This window comes from Triticum urartu, unplaced genomic scaffold (genome assembly GCF_003073215.2).
Source record: "Triticum urartu cultivar G1812 unplaced genomic scaffold, Tu2.1 TuUngrouped_contig_4279, whole genome shotgun sequence".
Classification (NCBI taxonomy): domain Eukaryota; kingdom Viridiplantae; phylum Streptophyta; class Magnoliopsida; order Poales; family Poaceae; genus Triticum; species Triticum urartu.
The window spans coordinates 1241-7695 of NW_024114854.1; the positions used below are offsets into that span (position 1 = coordinate 1241).

Genomic DNA, 6455 nt, shown 5'->3' on the forward strand with positions numbered 1-6455 from the left:
TGCCTCGAGGGCACATCGTGTGCCCTCCGGACTCCATTTTCTTGCACGATACTTCTTTTGGTTGGTAAAAATTCATTATATAATCTCCCGAAGGTTTTGACCACCGTACCACGCAATTATCCTCTGTTTTTGTTTCGAGCTATTTTCTACCAGAGTTGTCAAGGCCATGCATCATGTCGTACCGCTCCTCCAACGTTGAGGGCGACGATGCTTGGCTAATGAAGACAAAGCTGAATAGAGAAGAACCTAGGTAGATCAACAAGGATGATGGGATCAAGAAGACCACGGAGGATCAAGCTTCGGCAGCAGAAGAAGAAGACATCCTTCAACCTCATTACAACCTTCTTACCCCTAATGAAATTGAAGCTTTCAAGATGATTAAAATAGTTCAGGTGCAAAACAAGTATTTAACTCGTGAAAATATTCTATTGCAAGAGCATATCACCGCACTCAAGGGCATTGTTCGTAAGTTGGAGCACCTCCTACGCTCGATGTTGGACGACAAGCCTACATGATCAACAACTCCATCATCACTACCACCAAAGGAGAATTGAGTATTGGGTATGGGCACTCCCCTTGGCAACTGCCAAGCTTGGGGGAGTGCCCCGGTATCGTATCACCATCACACTTTTATCTTTACCTTTTTCTTAGTTCGATCCTTTTGGTTATATCTTGATCTAGTAGAATAAAGTTTTAGTATGATCTAGTTTGGAGTTTTGCTTTATGATCCTTCTATGTAATCGAGTCCGTGAGCTATATATAATAAAGATTAGTTTTGAGCAAGGTCTTGGTTGTCTTGCTATGATCTTGAGAAAAAAGAGAAAGAACAAAAAGAAATAAAAATATCATATCAATTTTATGGAGAGTAATGACTTCACATATAAAGAGTATTATGAATAAAAGTTGTTGAGATTTGACAAACATAGTTTTGGTCATTGTTGCAATTAATAAGAAGTAATAAAAAAAGAGAAGTTTTCACATATAAATATACTATCTTGGACATCTTTTGTGATTGTGAGCACTCATTAAAATATGACATGCTAAAAAGTTGATGTTGGACAAGGAAGACAACGTAATGGGTTATGCTTTCTTACATCTGAAATAAATTATATTGTCATGGATCATCCAACGTGTTGACATTACCTTTACCCCTCATGCTAGACAAATTCTTGGCACCAAGTAGAGATACTACTTGTGCTTCCAATTATCCTTAAACCCAGTTTTGCCATGAAAGTCCACCATATCTACTTACGGATTGAGTAAGAACCTTCAAGTAAGTTGTCATTGTTGCAAGCAATAAAAATTGCTCTCTAAATATGTATGATTTATTAGTGTGGAGAAAATAAGCTTTATACGATCTTGTGATGTGGATTAAAAAAGCGACGGACTGCATAATAAAGGTCCATATCACAAGTGGCAATATAAAGTGACGTTCTTTTGCATTAAGATTTCGTGCATCCAACCATAAAAGCACATGACAACCTCTGCTTCCCTCTACGAAGGGTCTATCTTTTATTTTTGTCCTATACTTTATACAAGAGTCATGGTGATCTTCACCTTCCCTTTTTACATTTTATCTTTTGGCAAGCACTGTGTGTTGGAAAGATCCTGATATATATAGCTAATTGGACATGGTTTTTCATAAACTGTTATTGTTGACATTACCCTTGAGGTAAAAGGTTGGGAGGCAAAATTATAAGCCCCTATCTTTCTCTGTGTCCGAATTAAACTTCATACCCATAAGTATTGCATGAGTGTTAGCAATTGTGGAAGACTAAATGATAGTTGAATATGTGGACTTGCTGAAAAGCTCTTATATTGACTCTTTCCGATGATATGATAAATTGCAATTGCTTCAATGACTGAGATTATAATTTGTTAGTTTTCAATGAAGTTTCTGATTCATACTTGAAATTGTGAATGAATTGTTACTTTAGCATAAGAAATCATATGACAATCTCTCCCTAATAATAAAGCACGGATTGGCTTTGTCGGGTTCACCGTCGCGGCTATTTTACAAATAGGTCCCTATGCTTTTCAGGAATTAACCCGCCGTTCCTACGTAAGTGGATACCTGAGAAAACATTTTGTTTTTATAAAAAGTACCTTGCACTTTTGAGTATTCAACCCGCTATCCTTTTTAGTGGCTAATTTGAGGTGACGTTTTTCTTGCAGGGATCAGGCGGCGGTGGCGGCGGCGAGGCGTGGAGGCAACGCGGCGCTCGGAAGATGCGGCCGCGCGGCGGGGAGGTGGAGCTGGATCTGCTGGGGTACGTGTTCGCATCCGGGGCTGGAGGCCTAATACGTGGCCTACACCACCATGGTCCGCGGGTTCCCGGACCTCCTCGAGGCCGCGTGCGCCGCCCACGCCGCCGAGTGACGCCCCGTCCAGAACTTGCTCTTCTCCGCCTACCGCCTCACCATCAACGACCTCCCCAACCACTCTACGACGTCGCCTGGGATGTCATCCTCGTCGACAGCCCGCGTGGGTGGGCATCCAAGATCCAATTTTAGTTTTGGGGGAATTAGATTTCTCGCTCGAGCGAAAGAAGCAGTTTCTTTAATCTCGTTCGGTTTTGATGATGGCAGGTACGCGGCGTCGTCGCCGGGTCGGATGTCAGCGGTTACACCGCGGGCGTGCTGGCGCGGGCTCGGAACGAGGAGGGTGCCTCGACGGACATGTTGGTGCATGACTACAAGCAGGAGATGGAGCGGGCGTGCTCCAGGGAGTTCCTGTGAGAGGAGAACCGCGTGCCAGCGTCCAGCACACGGTCGGTGGCCCACTTCATCATCTGCGGTGGCAGTGCCGTCCGCCGGGGTGCCTTCTGTGGCCGCGCCGCCGCCACCGACACCGCCGTGCAGCCAATGATGATGTCGGCATGTGGTGAAAAGGGGGGCCAAGTGAAAACTCGACCAAGCTATAAAAATTCGGTGAGATGAGTTGTTTTGCTCACAGCTCATGCCATGGCATTTGTTGCCCCTTTTCTTACTTTGTTTTGTTTTTCCCTTCGTCGATTTTTCATGTCGCCTGACAAGAACTAGAATGGCAAAGAAGAAGTGAAAAGAAAACACAGAACAAAGGATGAATGCCGGAGAGCACTACTGTATATTTACCTCCAAATATGATGGGAAGTGGTGTGCTTGTTTCTGTTTGCATTGATCGCATGGTGGCCACCACTTCACCACGCATCTGACGACGACTGTTTTATCCACGAGGTGGAGGATAAGGTATTCACCTGTAAAATCACACTTCCGTTTTCCTGTTTCCTTCTGAAATATGGATTACCAATATACTACTCTCACTTGAATTTGCACATGAAAGCACTATAAATATTTGCACCGAACTGTATAATCTGTTGAGCCAGGTGCTGAGTCTGATATGGAATCTTTATGCTTTCAGAGAAGCGCATCTCTGAAATTCACAGTTTTGAACCGAAAGACACACATCTAGATAATGGTTGCATGGGTGGTTCCAGTGTCATATACGCCAACATGGCAAGCATGTCTTCTTGTCTGATTCTAAGTTAGTTGTAAAAGTATTCCATGCTACTATTTGTTGACCAGAATTGGCTACCAGGTTGGAGATTTGGGATCGGATGCTGCGCCAAGAACTTGGGACCAAAGTGCTGAACTAACAGTAGGGGGAGGGTAATTCTTCAGGTACCAACATGGTCGTCGACTAGAGAATTAAGTTAACCGTTTGCTTTAGTTGAAGCTCCAAATTGTAGTTATTTTATTCGTTCACTAATTTGGTATAATCCTAATCTAGGAGGATTATGATTGTATGATATGAGATCCTGACATTTAGCAATGATAAAAGTCTGACATTGAATTGTTCTTTTTGGAAGTACAGTTGTAAGATCTATAATTCTAGCTTCGACCTTTAACTGGACAGTACTAATTGGGCATATAATTGATGATTTATGCACAACAAGATATTCTGTTGTTTTTAGTTTTTCAATCAGATTCATCTAGCCCTTTATTGACTTTCTAATTGTTCCACCCTCTACCTCTGAAACTCAGAAATCAAAGAAAGGTCATTGGTATATCCCTATCACCGACGAAGATTTGCTAGAGAGGAAGAGGACCAAAATGTTTTTTCTATTGTTGGAGATATACATAATACATATTGATAAATTTGGACCATTTATAACAGAGATTTCTTGCCCAAAATATTAACTCTGTCCAGCTGTGGGCACTGTCAAGGTAATAACAGGTATTTGCTGAACCTTCTCTAACTAAATAGACTTACGCACAATCAACAATATCACATAGTTCCAAATTAACAAATGTTGTTTGATTAAAATACTGAATTAAGAATTTGGTGAATTTATAATTCTCTACATAATCACTTAGTGCATTGTTAGGTTATCAAGTTATTCTAGACCACTTGGGGACAATATCATCAGACATCAATTTCTTGCATACTGCAATAATGCAAGTTTAAAAAGCCAGTTTCATATGTTTCTTACTATCTCTTTGTTCACCTAACAGCCAAGAATCATAAAAGGATGCACCTAATGAGGTAGATTTTGTTTATGAATTTTCTTTGAAGTTTACGGATGCTATAACTGATTAATAAAACATTGTTCAACCTTCTATGAGTCCACCTAGGGAGCTGTACAAATTTGGAACAACTTCCAAAACAGGCATTCAAGTATTTTCGTCTGCTACCAGTAAGCTGCCAGAGCAAGATAGCTGGGATGTCGAGTCCCTAGGGCAATGGTGAATCACAAATTGCCTGATGTTCGATGGGAAGCATCAAACAATACCAATGTCGAGTAGTAAGATCTGATTGTTCAGCTGATCAAGCCAAGATAAGTGTGTGTGCATCCCCTTTTAGTCCAGATTTAGAAAAATATGATTTCTGCTATGATAGTTTCCAGAACAGTTTGGCCCTTGAGACACTTCCTTTGTATGTGTGTGTGGTCCTTTTCTTTCCAAAGATATGCATGTCTATAGATATTATTGGAATTGGTTCGACAAACAGTGTATATGTGACAAATTTACTAGTATACTGATATGGAATGAAATAAATATCCATGCTTTCTGACACATAATCCCCTAGAAATGTTAGGTACATAGGATATGGATAGTCTTTTTCAATGCGATAAAATAAAGCGACATCCTGTCTATTTTTCTTTGCTAAAGGGGTATTTCCATGTCGTATTGAATGATCACACTTAAATAAGGTGGTGAACATAGAGGAGATCTCGACCGGGGGAGGATAAGTGGTGACATAGATGGGGTGACACATTGAAATAAAGAGCGTGGACCTGTGTGTTGGGATCGGGTGCTTTTTGTTATCCCGTTGCAATGCACGGGCATGTTTACTAACATATATATACATATACATACATATATATATATATGTGTGTGTGTGTGTGTGTGTTTTACTGTTATAAGAATGATCATGATGCCCTTATGTCCATATTTTATTTTATCGACACCTCTATCTCTAAACATGTGGACATATTTTTCGATATCGGCTTCCGCTTGAGGACAAGCGAGGTCTAAGCTTGGGGGAGTTGATACGTCCATTTTGCATCATGTTTTTATATCGATATTTATTGTATTATGGGCTGTTATTACACATTATGTCACAATACTTATGTCTATTCTCTCTTATTTTACAAGGTTTGCACGAGGAGGGAGAATGCCGGGAGCTGGAATTCTGGGTTGAAAAAGAAGCAAATATTAGAGACCTATTATGCACAACTCCAAAAGTCCTGAAACTTCACGAAAGTCAGTTTTGGATTATATAAAAAATATTGGGCGAAGAAAGGACCGGAGGGGGGCCACCCACCATCCACGAGGGCGGGGGGCGTGCCCTAACCCTTGGGCGTGCCCCCTGTCTCATGGGCCGCTGGCAGGCCTCAGGCCTTTCGGGACAAAACACCGCCGCCATGAGGCAGAACCTTGGCGAAACCAATCTAGGGCTCTCGTCGAGCTGTTTTTCTGGGGAAACATCCCTCCAGGAGGGGGAAATCATCACCATCGACCCTCTCATCGGGAGGGGGTCAATCTCCATCAACATCTTCACCAACATCACCTCATCTCAAACTCTAGTTCATCTCTTGTATCCAATCTTTTGTCTCAAAACCTCAGATTGGTACATGTGGGTTGTTAGTAGTGTTGATTACTCCTTATAGTTGATGCTAGTTGGTTTACTTGGTGGAAGATCATATGTTCAGATCTTTTATGCATATTAATACCCCTCTGATTATGAACATGAATATGATTTGTGAGTAGTTACGTTTGTTCTTGAAGACATGGGGGAAGTCTTGCTATAAGTAGTCATGTGAATTTGGTATTTGTTCAATATTTTGATGAGATGTATGTTGTCTTTCCTTTAGTGGTATCATGTGAACATCGACTACATAACACTTTATCATTGTTTGGGCCTAGGGGAAGGCATTGAGAATTAATAAGTAGATGATGGGTTGCTAGAGTGA

The 6455-nt window shown here is 41.3% G+C and overlaps 1 long non-coding RNA gene across 7 annotated transcripts; it reads left to right on the forward strand.

Moving 5' to 3' along the window:
• The first annotated feature begins 2789 nt into the window (after positions 1 to 2789).
• On the forward strand, positions 2790 to 6056 carry LOC125527604. 7 transcript variants are annotated; one of them, XR_007292198.1, is made up of 6 exons: positions 2790 to 2931; positions 3037 to 3228; positions 3578 to 3660; positions 4024 to 4216; positions 4495 to 4525; positions 4615 to 5351. It is a non-coding gene; the product is annotated as an uncharacterized LOC125527604 (long non-coding RNA). The 7 variants fall into 7 exon arrangements; XR_007292201.1 differs by having other exon boundaries at positions 2791 to 2931; positions 3043 to 3228; XR_007292202.1 differs by adding an exon at positions 5638 to 6056 and having other exon boundaries at positions 2822 to 3228; positions 4615 to 4821.
• The last annotated feature ends 399 nt before the right edge of the window (positions 6057 to 6455 follow it).